This window comes from Ursus arctos, unplaced genomic scaffold (assembly GCF_023065955.2).
Source record: "Ursus arctos isolate Adak ecotype North America unplaced genomic scaffold, UrsArc2.0 scaffold_22, whole genome shotgun sequence".
NCBI classification, from domain to species: domain Eukaryota; kingdom Metazoa; phylum Chordata; class Mammalia; order Carnivora; family Ursidae; genus Ursus; species Ursus arctos.
Genome location: NW_026622897.1, coordinates 29005938 through 29025957, shown reverse-complemented (window position 1 = coordinate 29025957; position 20020 = coordinate 29005938).

Below are 20020 nucleotides of genomic sequence, written 5' to 3'. Positions count from 1 at the left end.
GAAAAGGAGGTGGAAGAGAGAGAGGATTCTTCCCACATCAGCAATTCTCAAGTTTTCATAATACAACTTCTCTGACATTTGCACGGAGGGCACAAAATCAAAGATGGAGACAACTCTGGGTGCCTAGCTATGGCTCAAGTTGGGGGTACCAAATTATAGTCATGGTACTCTTTAGTGCTGCATAGGCACAGTAATAACAAAACAGAATCAAAAAAATAAAACAAGTCAGTTATCCTCCAAAAAGTCCTTGATGAGGCAGTAAAAATTATAAATGTTATTAAATTTCATTCCTTGAATGAATATCTTTTTAATGTTCTGTAACATGAAATACGGAATACATCTCAGTCACTTCCGACGTATGCCAAAGCATAATGGTTATCTTGAGGAAAATCACATGCACAATTATTTGACTTGCAAGCTGGCCAAGAACTTGAACTGTTTGCATGCCCAGCCCTTATTCCCACCCTTCCTCCTTTTTGAAGACAAAGCTATCCCCCACTGGGCACCCCCTGCCCAAACCAAGATGGCGCTGGCCGCGAACCAAGATGGCGCCGGCCGCGGCACTTCCAGTTCAGTGGTCACGTGACCAGCCCCCAGGGCCCACGTGACCCGCACCCGCCTCCCACGTGACCCCCCCCCCCCCTGCAACCCCAACTGCTGCCAATTAGGCTCCTTATGCCCCCTGACCCAAGATGGCGCCAGCCATGGCACTTCCGGTTCGGTGGTCACGTGACCTGCCTCGGGGGAGGCACATGACCCGCCCCCAGCCTCCCCAGGTGTTGCCAATTAGGCTCGTTAGGCCCCAACCGAAGATGGCGCCTGCCAAGGCACTTCCTGTTCAGCGGTCACATGTATTTTTCATGGGATGGATATTTTCTAAAAATTAATGAAACTTCAAGGAAAGCAACTGATGTTGCTTGATGTGTATTGTTGAGGAATATGAGCTTTTAAGTGAAAATTTAAAATTTGGAAAACAGATCTTCCAAGAGAACTTGACAGATTTTTCAGTACTTACGCTACAAAGCTTTTTTCTCATTCTTCATACATCTAACTCCTACTCATCCTCCAAAACTCAGCTCCTTCCTTTTGTGTTCTCTCAGATGATTCCCCAATCTCCCTTTCTTTCCTTAGGTTTGTGTGTGTGCATGTGTGTTTCTGTATATGTCTACATGTCTATATATCTATATATCTACATCTACATCTGTATCCATCTATTATCTATCATCTATCTATCTATCTATCTATCTATTTATCTATCATCTATCTATCTACCTATGTATCTGTATTTAAATGTTCATTCTACTTAGAGGGATTGTTTTTTTTTTTTTTTTACATTCACTATTGAGTATGACACTGACCTTGAGCAGAAACACAAAAACTATGTATTTTCCCATATAAGTTCATTATTATTTTTTTATTTACAAAAATTATTCAGGAATGTTAGTTTTTAACTACTTTTGTCTGTATTTCTTATTTTATACTTAATTGAAGACAAAAATAACCTTTGAATTTATTTGAATTGATTTTATGGAAAATATGGAAATACTGAAAGTAAGAAGGAAAACACCCTAAGCACTTAAGTGTACCATGAATACTAAGTAAAAACTCTTGTTTATTATATCTATAGTCATCCCTTATTAATTTACTTTTGCCCCCTGCATTCCTATCAAATGACCTTCCATACTACCACCAGACTAAAATTCTGACAGAACATTTTTTAAAGATTTTATTTATTTATTTAAGAGAGAGAGAGAGAGAGAGAGAGAGAAAGCAGGGGGAGGGGCAAAGGGAGAGGGAGAGAGAGAATCTTAAGCAGGCTCCCTACTCAGCAGGGAGCCTTACACAGGACTTGATCTGACAACCCTGAGATCCTGACCTGAGCCAAAATCAAGAGCTGGGTGCTCAACCTACTGACCTACCCAATGCCCTGTGACATAACTTTTTATCACATTATCTCTGGAATATCAAAATTCCTATGATTTTTCATGATCTAGACTAAAGAATTAAATTTTTCTTCTGGTAACAATAAACAAGTATTAGCAGAACATTCCATCAATTAAGGATGACTAGAAAAGCTTGTCAAAATGTAAGGAAAAAAATCAAAAGCATTAGAGAGCTCAAAATAAGGAAATAACTGAGAGACCAAGATTCTAGAGATTCAGAGACAACATTTAGTACTGACTTTATCCCAACATTTGCCATCCCCTAAATGGTTACTGAATGCCTACAAAACGAAGTAGAAGTGTGGAAAATGAGAAGCTTAGAAGACAAGTAGAGCTTCTGGAAGTTTAATGGAGATAGGGAAACAAAATGGGAGTTCAAAGCTTACCAAGGACAAAAGGCCATCAAACAGCCCCTATATTACACTGGGACCAACAGAGGGCTATGTACTCAGAGTTGAGGTGAAGTAGAAATAAAAGACCCTCAGAAAGTCTGAAGTCTTGCTTGAAATGATCTTACTTTCTGATTAAATTAAGGTTATTTTTCTTTATCCTAAGTATCTGCCAGAAGCAGATATAATTTCACTCTGGAGAAAGATAATATCAACCAGAATTTGAATGATCTTTACAATTTTTCATACACTCATTTGGTAGTCAATGAATGCTCGCCAGGCATACCCGGAGAAAAGATCATGTGACTGAAAAAGAAACAAACAAAAGCCCACCAACATGAGAAACAGACCCATTGGATGAACATGTCTGTTCGTCTGGTGTGTGTCAGACATGGAGTTTAAAATAAATATAATGAATATATTTTAAAAATTAGATAATAAGGTACAGATTTTTACCTAAGAAGTAGAATTTATAAAAGAAACAGAAATTATTAAAGTAAAGACAACATGTGCCATTAAGAAATTCAAATTGAAATTGGTTTTATAGCAGATTAAGCATAATTAAAGAAGGGATTAATGATTATTGAATTGAGATATATCTTCACTTAAACACAGATAAAAGGATGCAAATATAGAAAGTAGCTTAGGAGAGATGTGGGAAGTGGTGAATGTATATGCATACATACATATGCATATGGTGCAACATGTATGCATGTATATGCATGTATGTATGTATGTATGTGTCCCTGTATGTGTAGAAAACGAGAGAAATAGAGAGAGACAGTGACAGCATGGGGTAAAAATATAATATGAGGAAATTTCGTTGGAAAATTTTATGAAATAATTAAAAGCCTTCATATATAGATTTAAGATGTATAAAGAACTTCAAGAATTAAAAGAAAAGACACATAGTTACATCAAGCCTAAATTGCTACAAACTAAAGGAAAACATTCTTTAAAATATATATATTTATTTATTTTGAGAGAAAGTGAGTGAGTGTTTGGGGGAGGGGAAGAAGGAGAGAGAGAATCTCAAGCAGACTCCACGCTGAGTGTGGAGCTGGACATGGGGCTCGATCTCATGACCCGGAGATCATGACCTGAGTGGAAATCGAGAGTCTGGTGCTTAACTGACTGAGCCAGCCAGGCGCCCTTAAAGGAAAACATTCTTAGAAGCAGGAAGAGAACAGGGAAATATTCCTTTAGAAGGAAGGAATAAAAATAACACCATTAGCTAATGTTTCAATGGAAACAATAGAAACTGGAAGGCACTAGGATGGCAACTTTGAAATATTAAAGAAAACCACTTCTAATGCTCAGATATGAAGATAAAAGTAAAACACCTCAGATATAAATAAATGGAAGAATTCATTACTAGAATATCCACAGTAAATGAAATACTTGAGATTTTTTAGCAGAAAGAAAATGATTCCAGGTAGAAGCACAAAGATTCCAGAAGGAATGAAGAATGATGGAAAGAACATATCTGTATAATAAATATTAGAATAAAAGCCTGGATGTAGCCAAATAGATTGAAAGTTTTCTGAGGTCTCCTTATGTAGGAGGTGGTAAAAGATCTAGCTTCTAATAAACTCTAGTAACACACACCTTGAGTTGAGTCTCTAGTGCCATACTTTACGTTAATAATACTAACATTTATTGAGCAGTTACTATGTGCCTGGTATTGTCCTCAGGTCTTAAATGCAAAAATTAGAAGGAAATAATAAATGTAAAAGCAGAAATTAGTGAAATAGAAGAAAATGTTTAGTAAACATAATCAAGAAAGTCAAAAGTTCTTTTTTAAATACAGATGCATAAAATAGACAAGCCCTATAGAGACTGATTTAAAAAAAAAAGAAGAAAGAATTTCCTGCTACCAGTATTGAAAAAGATAACATCAATACAGACAATAAAACTCTAATAAAACAATATTTGAATAACATTATGCTAGTAAACTTGAATAATTAGGTCGTATGGACAGATTCTTAGAAAAATACAACTTGAAGTACACACAAAATAATGAGAAAAGTAAGATTACTTCTAGTAAGTATTTAAGAAGTTAAATACATGATTTAAAACCCACACACACACGGCAATGGAGAATACAAACACCTGTCTTGAAGGACTCCCATTTACACGCTGCTTTCAGTATTTTTGCCATACTGCATACCAATGGACCACCACTTACTGCTGGCCCACATGGTGTCTTTGTGAGAGTTAGAAAAAGGCACCCCATCTTCCCAGTGGGTACCACAGTCCTATACCAGGGCACATGGCATGGTAAATCAGCCCCAGTTTGCCAACATCTCACTCTCCTGGGAACCTATGCAATTATCTGTATAATTGTACACAATGGCTCTACTGTTAGTGTTTGACATATTCCTTTAAACACCTACTCTCTTTTAAAATTTATTTTTAAAAGAACCCTTATTACAACTTTAAATATAAAAGCAGTATACTCCAGGGTGCCTGGATGGGTCAGCTGGTTGAGCATCTGACTCTTGATCTGGACTCAGGTCATGATCTCGGGGTTGTGCTATCAAGCCCTGTGTCAGGCTCCCAGCTCAGCAGGGAGTCTGCTTCTCCCTCTCCCCCTTCCCCCGCTCGTGCTCACACTCTCTCCTCCTCTCCCTCGCTCTCAAATAAAAATAGTCTTTGGGGGCTCCTGGGTGGCACAGCGGTTAAGCGTCTGCCTTCGGCTCAGGGCGTGATCCCAGCGTTGTGGGATCGAGCCCCACATCAGGCTCCTCCGCTATAAGCCTGCTTCTTCCTCTCCCACTCCCCCTGCTTGTGTCTCCTCTCTCGCTGGCTGTCTCTATCTCTGTCGAATAAATAAATAAAAATCTTTAAAAAAAATAAAAATAAAATAAAGTCTTTTTAAAAAGTTAAAAAAAAAACAAACAAACCTACACACACACGAGTTTAGCCTACATGTCTTCACCAGTGAATCCTTCCAATCATTGGAGGAAAAAGTAATACAAAGTTTACACAAATGCTTCCAAAAATAGACCAGAGGAAAAATGCAAATGCTGCCCTAAATATTGAAGCAAAAATCATGATCCTGCTCTCGAAGGTTTTAGGTCGAGGTGTAACTATCATATGTGCACACCTCAGCTACAGAACATTGAAATGCAGTTTGTGGTTAAGTTCCAAAGCAGTTATTGGTGGAAAAGAGTGTGTTGGGGTGGGCTAAACTGTGACCACCAGCAGACGCTATCTGGCAGTGGCTGAACAGAAATTCATTTCTAGCTTAGGTAAGCGTGAAGTGTGGGCATTTCAGGTGGTGGGAAGTTCTCCTTCCATACCGTGGAGACCTTCCCATGGCTCAGCCACAGCAGGCACTCTAAACTCAAAGGAGCAGTGAGAATAATCAGGTCTTCATCTTGGGGAACAGGTGCCTCTAGCCGTCTTCTAAACCATCCCAGCACCTTTTGAGCAGACGGGCACAGTTTCATGAATATATTCCACTTGTTCAGTATGCAACTTTCCAGAGAAGGTATCTGCTCCTTAGGGAACTCCTTTTCAAATCTAATTGAGGACAATCTTTCTGCATTTCTTTAGGTTTCACCTTCCCTGAGGAAGTGACTGCACTAAAATTAGTGTACTTTCCTATTATAGCATCCTGACATAATGCTGAATTACTCATGAGCATACAATTTCTTATTAGCATGTGCTCAAAGTATTTCCAGTAAAAGGCTATGTGTGGATCTGGATAACTCTTGCATTTCTATAACTCTTCCATAAGTTTGCCTTACGAAAAGCCAGTATCATGGTGATGCAAACACAGTCATTAAGGGCTGTTTGCTCTTAAATCTGAACAGAAAAAATTGCATTTTTTTCTTTCTTACACTTACAGTGACATGTGTTTTGGTTACCAGGGCAGGCACACTTTTCATTTATCCAACCAGTTAATCACTTAATCAGCAAACATTCACCAATTACCTATCTGTCAGGCTCTGTGTTGAGTATGTAAAGACAAATAAGACAGTCCCCGGCCTTCAGAAGCTCTCAGTGCATCAGGGAGACAGTAATTTGCAATAAAGGCAAGAGATGAATGTTGTGGTGGCAGAAGAAAGCAGGAACTCAGGGGAAAGGAGTGAAACCATCCTCACAGGAAGGCAAGAGGGGTGAGGCAAACTTCATGGAAGATATGGAGAACTAACCCCAGCCTTGAAGAACGGTGATATAGAAGAGCTTGCCAAGAAAGAAAGTGAGGGAGCAAAGAGCCTTTCAGCTGGAGAAAAGCACTCTTTTCCTCTACAAACGTATCCTGCGCCTCCATTCTCGATCGTCGGCTGTGCTGGGCCCTGGGGATGAAATGTCAGTAAGACATGGTACATGACTGAGGGAGGTCACTGTATCCCGGGGAGGTAAACACGCAAATTATGGCTGTAAGCTGTGGTGGTATTAAGATGGAAGGAACACAAAGTACACAGAATGAACAACCAGACTAGGAGTCAGGGAAGGTTTCCATGAGGAAGTGACAGCTGAGTGAGACCATGTGGCTGGGAAGCTGGTCGGGTAAACAAGGGAATGAGTCAATTCACAGACTAAAGAGCACAAGGCTAAGGCATGGGAGTAAAGAATGTGGGCATGATGTTGAAGTACAACTGTTCAGGCTGAACCAAGGGGAGAGGGTGCACAAGTGAGAAGGCCAGAAATGAGGAATTTCTTATGAATAGGAGTAGAAAGTATTAGAAGGGGTTTAAGGAAGGGTAAATCACTGACTGATTTTCACTCTTATTTAGAAAATAACAGGTAGTGACTGTTGAGCCTTTGCTTTGTGTCAGGCTTGAGACCAAGTGCTTTGCTATCTCTCTGTCCCCAGGATAAGGAATGCACTGGAAGGGCAGGCAAGAATCTGAGAGACAGTGAAGAGGCAGGCATGGGTCCTCACCGTCAGTGCTGTGAATCCCTGCCTCCTCATTTTCCCCAAGTGCCATTTATAGACCTTCTCCTGACGGACCCCAGAAGACTTTATTCCTGTGTGGATGTCTTTATCATACTGCACTGCCATGGAGCAAAATGAAGAATAAGACATGAGTTGTGGTTTACTCTCTGTGACATCCACTTACATATCCCACATTCTCTCGGTTGTGACTTAAGAAACTTATATGGCATCTCTCAGCCTTAGTTTCCTCATCTGTAAAAATGGAAATAATAATGCTGATTTATAGTTATATGCATATTAAATAAAGTATTTGCAAAGAATCTTAGAAATCTAATAAATAATTTTTCCTTCCTTTTGTCCATGAGGTCGTAAAAGACAAACTCTCCTGATCTTCTCTTCCCCTGTTGTTTTCAGCCTTCTTCCTGACCTGAGGAGATTAACACATGTTGATGAGTTCAGAGGCACGGACTTGACTCCAGCAGGAGAGAGGCCCATTGTTCCATAGTAGAAGAGGTCATCCCTGACCCTCAGCATCAGCCCAGAAGACAAAATGGTTTCTGTTAGAGCCAAAGTTGAGTTGAAATAGGCAAAACCATCATGGAGTTGGGGAGATGTGTCAGGCTGGGATGGTCAGGATGTCACCTGCTCTGGATAAAGGTCAACACTCAATGCTCAGCTCAATACCTGGTGGCTCCCTGGCGGGGCACCCACAGTCCTTGACTGACTCACACTGACCCCTGCTCTTTCCCCCAGTAAGTGCATAAACTGTGGTTTCAAACAATTCTTGGATATTCACTGATCATGCCATCCTGTTTCAAGATCTATGCATTTAAACACAATGTTCTCTGCGTATAGAATACTATGTGAGCCTTGGGGAGACAATGACAGCAACAAAAATAACATTTCTGTGAGTGCTCTACAGTTTACAAAACACTTTTCACAGCCAGTCTTTCATTTGATCTTCCAATAGTGCCAAACAAATACTTGTGCCCATCCTAGAGATGAGGAAATTGAGGCTCAGAGGCCTTTAGATGAATTTAAGTGGGTCTCACAACCTGTTAATCCAAGCATGGTCATCTTTCCATTGCCTTCCCAGTGCCTAATCCATTTTACCTTCAAGGAGGTAAGCTATACTGAGAAAACAGATTTTTGACTGCTAGGGCTATGATACTGCAGAGAGAGGTTTAGTCTTTATATATATTTAAGTAAAAGAGTAAATACTCTTCTATCTGAGGAAAAATAGTATTATTTAAGATAACTAGTCTGGGCAATATGCCTTCCCAAATTTTCTTTGTCTTGGAATACTATGACTATTTTGGTTTTGGCTATGGATCTAGCCTGGCTACCAGCCATGTCTAGAGTGGCCATCAGCAGAGAGGGAAGGGATGCTGAATTGAGTCATTTAACCATGCCCCGATACCCTGGCATCCTGGTGACCTATACTGGAAAACCATTGTCAATTTTATGAGGTTCTTTTTCTCCTTGATTATCTAATTCTTTATGTTTATGTGCGTGAAGTTAACACAAAAATATTTACACCCTGAAGAAGACACTGAAGATAGATTTCATGGCTGAGACTTCTTTGCCTTCCCCTCTCTGACATGGCATTACTCAGTTTAGAAACTACCAAAGCCACCAACTCAGCCACCTGCATTGGGCTTTTATAGATACATAGTTGATTTTCCCAGTTCTTAGTTCAAAATTTGGCCTGATAATTTTCTAAAGTGATTCCCAGCTAAGCCGTTTAAACACTTCTTCCAACTCGAGTATTGCCCTCCCCTCCCAAATGCTGCTTCTTGGATCTTCATTCCTTTTCTTCACAGGGGATCCTCCTCCTGGCCTTTCTCTTCTTCTTGTGGTCCACTGAGCCTATCCAGAGAGTAATGCTAGATCAGTCTTCCTGGAGCACAGCTCTGACATGATCACATTCCATTCAAAAACCTCTTGTAATTACCCATTGACCATAGAATAGGTCTTATCATTCAAGATACTCCACAATCTAATCCAGATCTATCCCCAGCGTAGCGTAGAGGCTAATAAGGTAGCAGGCTCTGGAGCAAGACCACCAAAACTTGAATCTCAAATATGTGAAATCTACTGCTTACCAGGCTTTTATCTTTGTGTAGGATACTTATTGCTCCATAGTGTAATTTCCCCATCCGTATTACAGAAGTAATTACAGTACCTATCTCATAGAGTTGTAAAACTTGAGATGTCTGGTGCTTATTTTATAACAAGCACAAAATGAATGCTATTTATCTATTCTATTTATTTATCTATTATCATTATCATTATTATTATTCTATTCTCCTTGGGCTTCCTTAGAGCTGAGGCTTTGCTACTTGACCCACGCTGCTGCCTCCACCTGAAATACCTTTTAGCCACATCTAACTCAGAGAAGGGAAATTGGTTTAGTTTTGTGTTCTAGTACCAATTCGCTGGTGGTGGCTAGCTGGGGATTGAGTAGAGAAATATTCAGTGTTTCTGTTTCAATGTAGGGTGGGTGGTTGGGGTGGGACAGGAAGGAGGCTATGATCAGTTGTTGATGGGGAAGCAGAAGCATGAGAGTATTTGCCATTCCGGGTCTCAAAGCTCTCATTGTCAAGGTATACTTCAAATGAAGCACATCATGTTTTCCCAACTCAAGTCCCTTAATCATAATCTCATATAAAAAGTCTCTTTGTCATAAGGTAACATATTCATGGACCCAGGGATTAGAATATAGAATGTCCTTTAAGAGAACATTGTTTTGGCTACTACACCCAATATGCTAATACAGATAATATTAAAATTTTATATAGTACTTGTAATGTAGAAGGCACTGTTTTAAGTACTTTTTCTGCATAAATTAATTAATCCTCTGAATATCTCCAATGAGGTGGGTATTATTATTATCATTCCTCTCATAATTGAAGAAGCTAAGGCACAGGTAGGTTAAGTAACTTGCCCAGAGTACAGCAGTAGATGCTAGCAGAACCAGGTTTTGAAGTGCGTACTCCTGAGTCCATGTTTTTAACCACTATGTTAAATAGCTTGTCAAACAATTAGTATTTGCCAAGCTGAAATTTTGACAGCAAAATTACTTTTAGGGGACTTGAAATTCACATGAGCTTCTTGCTATCTTTGAATATCCCTCCTCAATATCCACATGCATATATATACAACCTCCACACATACAGAAATATACTGCATCATGGCCTGGTTTATTTTAGGTCTCTCTGAGTTATGTTTTATTTATGTCTGGAAATCTTTCTGATTTTTATGACTGGAGTCTTTTCATGTGTGTCAGTTTTTGAGGATCCATTGTTAAAATTAAGCAGAAACCATGCTTTACATATTTTATGTAACACTGATTAAAGGGTCAGATGCCCAAAGATCAAAAATCTCTGATATCCTCTGAGAATAGTCCAAGTAAGACAAAGATCCTACATCCCAAATGTTTTCTACTGGCCTTTGTGCTGAAATTGTCATTGAGGGTCATGCAGGACTCAAAGTAGTTGAATCTGTATGGGGTTCCAACTTTACCTCTACCTGCTTCACGTGGCAACATGAGACATTTTTAGCTTCATCCCTAGGTTAATGTAAGCATTGAGGAGTTTTTAACAATGTCAGCAAAGTTATTTTATTTAGTTTTGAACAGGTCACTTCTGCTCTAGGTGGGAATGTTGGACATTAGAACACATAGAGTCCGTTTTAGCAGTTCAGGCAGAAGGTAATTAGAGCTTGAACTAAAACTGTGTTTGAGACAAAGAGAAATGGATATGTTTAAGAAGTGTTTAATTAGTAAATGTCTTGGTAATGAATTAAGTATAGAGGCTAAAGGAGAAGGCTTCAGGTTCATGTCATTGGATGAAAAATATTTGCGTTTAATCTGTTGGTCACAGTGAAGGATGACCAGGTTGAGAGAATTTGGTGAAGGTCATGAATAGAGTTTTTACATAATGAGCTTGGTGTGTTCTAGAAACATTCAGAGGGAGAGAAATCAGGAAGGCACTTGAATATGTATGTCTAGAGCTTGGAGGTAAAGTGTGTACTGAAAAAAATATATGTCTCTGTGTCATTTATGTATATTTATAATAGTATAAAATGACTTGAATGATATCCACAATAAAAGAGATTAGACAAGTGAGAAAACAGGAGCCTAGAGTTCAGCTTCCAAGAGCCTCAATCACTGAAGTTTAAGGAGGAGAGGATGAGCTTGCAAAGTCAGAGTGACCCTGTCTTCAGTTGGTGAGTTACTTCGTGTTCCTTTTCTTCCAATTTATCCAACATCAACACTGAGTGAGCACAAGCTTCTGTGATTGCAATGGAAATATAGAGAGGGCAAAGCAGAAAATCCCATTTAGGGTGGCCCGACATTAAGGGTAACTATCTTCATTAGATTTGCTTCTGAAACTCACTACACTAACATAAGACATATTTTTTGCTTTGTCTTTGAATATCCAAGGAAGTACACCTTACCTTCTCCCCTCCTACTGCGAATAATCCCTCTTCCATCACTCCAACACTGTGGTTTCCAAAAGAGATGCCATATTTTTTATTGATCCAGTTTCCCTGAACATAATCATTGATCTAAAAGCAAGTATTAAGGAGGGCACATATTGCATGGAGCACTGGGTGTTCTATGCAAACAATGAATCATGGAGCACTACATCAAGAACTAAGGATGTACTGTATGGTGACTAACATAGCACAATAAAAAATTAAAAAATAAAAAATAAAATAAAAGCAGACCCTTGACCTAAGCTAGATAGGTTGGAAACCATTACTTTTTCTTTTTTTAGCTTGAAATATAAGAGGGCAAGCCTCAGTCCCTCACTGGTGATAAAGTTTTTGTCACACCTAGTGGCATATATCCAGGGGCCAGGTTGAATTCAGCCATGTGGAAGATGTCTGTCTGAGGGACAAAAGCCAATCTGCAAGGAGCATACATGAAAGATGAAATAGTCCTGGGGCCTGGCAACATCTGAGTTATTTCTGAGTTATTTAGTTATTCCTTTTTTAAAAAAGATTGTATTTATTTATTTGAGAAAGAGAGTGAAAGATTGTGAGTGAGGAGGTGGGGAGCAGGGTAGAGGGAGAAGCAGACTCCCTGCTGAGCAGAGGGCCTGACATGAGACTCGTTCCCAGGACCCTGGGCTCATGACCTGGACGGAAGGCAGACACTTAAGCAACTGAACCACCCAGGTGCCCAAGATTTAGTTATTTCTGAGGCACAGTTGCATCCCAGCCCTTATTGTAGTTTGCATCCTTAAGACAATAAATGACATTTTTTGGTAAAGGTAATATCTCATTATTGGGTAGGCACTTGACATGCAGCTGTGCACTAAGTGAGCTCTCTCTCACGTGCTATGCATGAGACAACAGCTCTGCTGCTGCTGATTACCAAGCGGCTGAGAAGGCAGGCTCACTGCTCGGCTGGGCTGAAAGGTTCGCTCGGAATGGGTGTATTCTGCACTGCAGAAATGTGGCAGAAGATCAGCTCAGGAAGGGGTGGATGTGTGTGCTTTATTCATGAATGATGTGTTAGAGTTTGATAATTGCCCTCTGGGATCTGGAGTTGCCATTATCTCTTACAAGATAATGAAGTTGTGGGATGACACTACTTTTCTTAATCCGCTGAATTCTATTGATTCGATTTTAGTCACTCAAGTGGAGAGGAAGTAGGAGAATGAACTTGTCTACCATTGCAGGAGAAGCAGCCTTATGACCAAGGGCCTCTCCTTGACCACAAAGTTTACTTAGGACCTGCCTGGGGCAGGCTGGAATGCAGAGTATGAAGAAATATTGGGGGGCAGAGGGAAGGTTACAGCAGCATTTTCAAATGCAGCATAACCCAAAACAATATTTATGAAAGAATTTTTTTTCCTGATTGAGCTAACTGAAATGTGGTTTTTATGAATTTTTGTGCAGACCATCAGATTCTTTTTTTTTTTTTAAGATTTTATTTATTTATTTGACAGAGAGACAGCTAGTGAGAGAGGGAACACAAGCAGGGGGAGTGGGAGAGGAAGAAGCAGGCTCATAGCGGAGGAGCCTAATGTGGGGCTCGATCCCAGATCGCCGGGATCACGCCCTGAGCTGAAGGCAGATGCTTAATGACTGCGCTACCCAGGCGCCCCAGACCATCAGATTCTTAACAGACAGTAATGGTAAAGCTTTTATGTATTGTCACCAGTTATAAACTGGAAGGGTATTGACACTGACCCTATGTTGCCCTTACTTTCCACACTGAGCTTATAAGGTATGCATCATCATGCCATTTTATAGGTGAAAAAACTGAGACTCAGAGAGATTGAGTTTTTAATAAAAGTTATCCCACTGGTAAATGGAAGGACTTGAGTTCAAACATGGGTTTTCTTTTTTTTTTTTTTTAATATTTTGTTTATTTATTTGACAGAGAGAGACAGCCAGAGAGAGAGGGAACACAAGCAGGGGGAGTGGGAGAGGAAGAAGCAGGCTCCCAGTGGAGGGGCCTGATGTGGGGCTTGATCCCAGAACGCTGGGATCACGCCCTGAGCTGAAGGCAGATGCTTAACAACTGAGCCACCCAGGCGCCCCACAAACATGGGTTTTCTAATGACAAATCCAGAGAGAACTGACTTCTGAATTTCCCTTAATATTCAAGTTTCTGTAGTTATAACCAAGACTGTTATTTCATGGGTCAGAATGGCCTGGTGAGCATGCGATAGAGAGGGATGGTAGCTCCAGCTTTCCCACTCCATCTCCCTGAGCTGTGCTCACCTGTCCTTCCCAACCCAGGAGCATGGGGTCCAGTTGGAGGCAGTAGACTGGATCTGATGACCTTTGGAATCCCCAACCTCAGCCTGAGGATCTCTCTTTCAGAAAGGGGCTGGTCCCTGTCACTTTGTATTACCAGACTGCAGTTCTCTTCAAGAAACACAATGCCAATGAGGGCAAGTGGTGGTGACTTTCAAATAGGAATTTCCATGCCTGTCTGAGTTGATAATCAGTCTCATGCCTTCTTATTCATGAGCCTTTCTGCTGATGCACCATAATGAATGCTGAGTCCCAGTGGCTTTGTAGATCTGGACCTGCTGGTGTGCAAGTGTTCAGAACACATTGTCTTACATCATGGTCCCTCCAGATCCTCTCCAAAGGCTTTTGTCCTTACCATGGGCCCTGGCTCTAAGAACAATGTTAGTGTTGTAGTGAACTGTTTCCTACAATACTTAGCACTTAGCCCTAAAAGACAGGCTAGGAGAAGAAACCAAAGTGAACCTCTTCCAAGAAAAAAGTATCTTTGCTCATCCAGGTGTACTTATAACCCAGCATGCCCAGACTCACAGCCTCAGCCCACAAGGGGAGCACTGTCACCTAAACAAGGTAGTCACAGTTCAATTTCATGAAAGGATTAACTTTTTTTTTTTTTTTTAACATATGCTAGAGACACAGAAAAGTTGGAAAAGCAGCTTCTGGAGTTGTTAATCACACTGCAGTCTGGCCATCAGCATGAAGTGGAGGAATTTCCATTTATTTTTACCTCACCAGTTAACTCAGCTATGGGGTTCTGGGATGGGATAAATGTCTGGGATAGCAGAGGCTGGAAAAGACCCAGTTGTCTCTCTGGCCCAGCCACCATTGCTCCATCCCTGCCCACCGAGAGCGCTCTCTTGTGCTAGCTGCTTTTCTTCCACTCATCTCTCAGGTGTGACTCCTTTCCTCTCTGTCTTTCTACTCACTTCTCTCTCCTTTTTGGATACTCTCTCTTGCACTCTGTTTTTTCTCTCCCTTCTCTCATTGGAATACACTTTGTGTCCTTTTTCTCTCACTAATTCTCCTCTACTCACCCCCCACACATATGCTTTTTAATCCCTTTCTTCCTTTTATTTTCCCTTCCACTTATTGACATCTCCATTCTCATCTTCATCTTTTATTTCACTTCCTCATCACCCCAAATTTTGTCGTTGTCTCATATCCTCCTGATTTTATCTGTGCCTGTCTGCCTTTCTCCCCCCTCTCCTCTGCACATCAGCCCGTGCCAGTCACCTCCAGTCAGGTGTTCATCTTGAATATCAGGTTTCCCAGAAAGTCTTAAAAACAAAAAAGCGAAAACAAATACAACCAAACAAAAATCTGTCCTGGGATGGAAATTCATTCACATTCCAAATATCAGCTGTTTTATTCACCCAAATCCTTGCCCTCACCCACCCTACTCAGTACCTTAGAGGAGACCTGGTTTCCTGTCATGAATAAAATCCACATAGCGGAACCCACTGAACAAATGCTCCCTGAATCAGAAATTTAGCAGTGTATGAAAGTGTTCCAGGCATAATACAGCAAAGGTCACTACTAGGATGTCTATAAACAGAGAAGACATTTTTCCCTGCTACAGGCCTTGTGAGACCAAAGATTTATTTAATCTTTACTTAAAGCTATCACAAGATCATCTTTCCCCCACTCTTGGAAATGAGTATGTCCCTTAATTCTTGTAGGAAGCATGGCCAGCTTTTCCTCATTAGCTTATTTTGCGGGGTAGATCCCTAAGGAGTAGTGTGAAAATTGAAGACTATTTTCATTTCAAAACCTAATGATTCACAGATATCCTGGCACTTAAAAAATATCTCAGCACTTAAGATTGAATATTTGGGGCAAAAAAAAAAAAAAAAGTCTATAGGAAATGATTCCTTCCCCAGGTCTGGCTTAAGAATGTAGCCACAGTTGGAAGATGGTGCTGACTTTGCCTCAGCCATCTTTCCCAAAGTTCTTTTTGGACCCGGAAATTTCAGCACCATGTTTTCACCATTGTTTGTGCTGCTTCAAGATAGATGTCTATTTTTTAAGACACTCTGAGAGTTGTTTGGAGTCCGACTCTGTTTCCCTTTACAAATAAAATGAAGTGTCTCAAATAGGGAACTATTTCATCCCAAAGGCACAGTTCTAAATCAAAAATGTCATAACTAGATCCAGAATGAAAATAGTAAATGACATAAAGTCTTACAAGAATGAAAGTCCTGCCCAAGCTGCTTTCATAGGGAACTTAGCCTTTTTCTGTGTGGACATGGTACTGTGATATCCTAGCCCCCCACCCTACATGTGTGAGGTGATATCTCGTTGCAGTTTTGACTTGTGTTCCCCTGACAATTACTGATCTTGAACATTTTTTCCTGTGTCTGTTGGCCATCTGTATGTCTTCTTTGAAAAAAATACATTCAGGTCCTCTGCCAAGTTCCCCGCCCCCCATACAAAGACATACCCAGATGTCCATTGGAATTTTATTTGTAATAACGCAAATTCAGAAGAACTCAAATATCCATCAACAATGGAATACTGCTCAGCAATATTCCAAAAAAAAGGAGCAAACTAGATGTATGCAACCACATGGTTGAGTCTCAAAAGAATCATGTTGAACAAAAGGAGTTAAATAGAATACATACTGTATGATTCTATTTATATGAAATTCTAGATCAGGCAAACCAATCTACAGTGACAGGAAGTAGAACAGCGGTTGCTTGGGGTGGGAGCAAATGTGGTTGACTACAGATTGCTATAAGATAAATTATGGGGATAAAAAGTATTCCAAATCTCAATTGTGGTGGTGGTACCAGAGCTGTATATTGTGCAAAAACCTTTTATTCCTATTCTTAAATAAAACTTCATGCCCAGTTATTAATCAGATTATTTGTTTTCTGGTTTTTGATTTTGAGCTGTGTGAGTTCTTTGTATATTTTATTTATTTATTTATTTATTTATTTATTTATTTATTTGAATCTATTTATTTATTTGTCAGAGAGACAGAGCACAAGCAGAGGAAGTGACAGGCAGAAGGAGAAGCAGGCTCTCCGCTGAGTAGGGACCCTGATGCAGGACTCGATCCCGGGACCTTGGGATCATGACCTGAGCTGAAGGCAGATACTTAACTGACTGAGCCACCCAGGTGTCCCAAGTTCTTTGTATATTTTAGATATTAATCCCTTATCAGATATATTATTTGCAAACACCCTGTCCCATTTAGTAGGTTGCTTTTTTTTTGTTTTGTTGACAGTTTCCTCTAATGTGCAAAAACTTTTCAGTTTGATGTAGTTCCAATAGTTTATTTTTGCTTTTTTTTTGTCCCTTGCCTGAGGAGACATATTCAGGAAAATGTTGCTAAGGCCAATGTCCAAGAGATCACTGGCTAGGTTTTCTTTTAGGAATTTTACGGTTTAAGACCTTATATTTAGGTCTTTAAATATATTCAGTTTTTATATGTCCATCTACCATATAGTTTATAAGAGTCTCTAGGGCAGAGATTTGATAAAAAGAACCTCATCAGAAACTTTGCACATAGCACAGGTGAAAAATTTTCCCTGATTTTTACACTGTGAAATATCAGAAATAATGGTTCTGTTTCCCCTTCCCCTAGGATCCATAAACCACTAGCCGTGCCAGAGATGAAAGAGCAGACCACACTGGAGCCAGTCTACGTGTCTCCTGCATCCTGAGGATTCTCTCTACTATTCTCTCAAGAAGCAGGAACCAGCCCTCCTGGGCCTTGCAACTCCCCTACTTCATAGCTGTTCTCAGTCCTCTCTGTCACATCTTTGATGATGGCTATGAGTTGTGGGTGTCCAGAGTAAAATGTAGTGACAGGAGTCACAGAAAGGAGCTGGAAGGATATTTATCCTGTGCTCTGATCTGATGGGTGAACACCAGGTTTTCCTCATTCTTTTATACCTTCTATAACTGGGGCCCTGGCCTTGTTTCCATGAGGAACATAAACCACACCTCCTATGGCTGAAGAAGAGAAAGTCAGAGATCCCTGTACATCTGAATTGGGCAAGACTATGTCCAGTCTGGGTGGTAGGTCTCTTTGATGTCCTTGGGTATGGTGATGTCACTGAAAGACCGTGGACAGAAATATAAATGATTACCAACATCTAGACAAAGCAAAGATGACTATATAAATATGTATCCTCATCTCCAGGAAGAATTCACAGTTGCTGAAAATTTCTCTTCCCATTAGTCCCTCTGGTGTGGTATTTGAAAGCCCACTCAGCACTTCTGTTATCTGGAAGCTAACAGCTCCTAAACCATCCTACATGTCCAGAAATATCTTCCATCTGGCTGGGCTGAGCCAGAGCCAGAAAAGGGGGCTGAGTTAGTTCAGGGCCAGGGGCTGAGAATCCAGGGCCCTTACATGGAGCTTCGTGTTGGGGAAAACTATGCCTCCGTGCACTTTGAATTTAGGTTGAGTGGTTCAGCTTTAGCTGACCTAAGTGAATTGTTCTCCCGGGAGCTGTCAACCAATGTCCTGCGTAGGTGCTAGAGAGATGTGGTTAAGCAATTTATTTAGCAAGACTTTTACCAGCATGAGTGTCCAATAGATCTATGATGTGAACCCCACAACCTGCCCCCAGCCTTGAGTAGACTCTTGACAGTTAACAAGACTTTAATCAACCTCTTCCTATCCTCACTCATTTATTCTTAGATCCATTCATTCATCTGAACATCTACCAGAAGCCATGCTTTGTACCAAGCCCAGAGTCAATAAAGCATGGTTTATTGACTTGGGTTCTACTCCTAACTATTGTATTGATCGTGAAAGACCTTGGCTAAATTGCACAATCAATCTGAACCGAAGCTTCTTTATAGAAAGGACCTAATAACACTGCCCTCATACTTAAGATTCTTGTGAGAATTAGATGAGCTGTTATACAATGCATGATATATACTAACAAATGATAACCATCATACTCTGAAGGTGCAGTGTCTGGACCCAGAGAGCTCACAGCCTCTGGGGTCTCTGGTGAAAAGGAACAAATAAATAATAGGAACCAAGTCCCAGGAATGCAAATCTCTTGACTCTTCCACAGAACTTGTTTGGAATAGACCTTATTTCCTAAACTCCTGCTCTTACCCAAGCCATGTCCCAGATATTCATAGGCTAAATTAGCAGTGGGGAGAGATCACATGGGATTCAAGCTACTATTTCACTTTTTCTCATGTTTGGAACAAGCTATTTTTACAAAGCATGCTAAATCATTTCCATGGAAACCATTTCATCATCTGGGACTCATCTCACTGATGGTGCCATGGAATTTTATTGTTGATGTGTTCTGAAAAAAAAAAAAAAGCTGACTATGGGGTGTGCATGGACACTTGTATGTATGTGTATGTTCAGGCACACACACACACACAATCTTTCTAATGCCTTTTTTTCCTTAGAACTTTTGCAAAGCAATTCATTTTTGCTCAGGAAACCATGACATTGATGTCATCATGTGCGTCAGCAAAGCTTCTATTGTATTGAAGGGTTGGTTTGCATTCAAGCAGGTTAACAAGAAAAGGGGTAGATTCGGTGGTGAGCTAAAGATAGAAATGGGCCAGAGGGTGGCAGGTAGTCACCATCAATGAGGAAACTCAAGATTTGTTTGTTTTTTGTTTTTTTAAGCAAGTTTAGGAAAGCCATCTACACCAGTTTCAATTGTCAATGCCCAATTTGGGGAAAATAATGACACTGTGTTATCTGAAACATCTCTAGGCTTACAAGCCCTCTTTCTTTTTATCACCCACAGGTTGTTGTAGATGCGATTCCCTGCCCTCCACACACACACACACACACACACACACACACACACACACACACACTACTTAGCTAAACTCCATTCAAATCTTGAGTGTTCATTGATCTTCTACTTTGATCCAAGCTCTGTAAGAAGTGCTGTGGATTGTATAAAAAGTTGGAAAGGTAAGGCACATGCTCACAAAGAACTTTAAAACTGATAGTAAAGATAGATTGGTATACAAATACTGGGTATGCAAATCTAGGTAAAATTTCACAGACAGTCATTTAT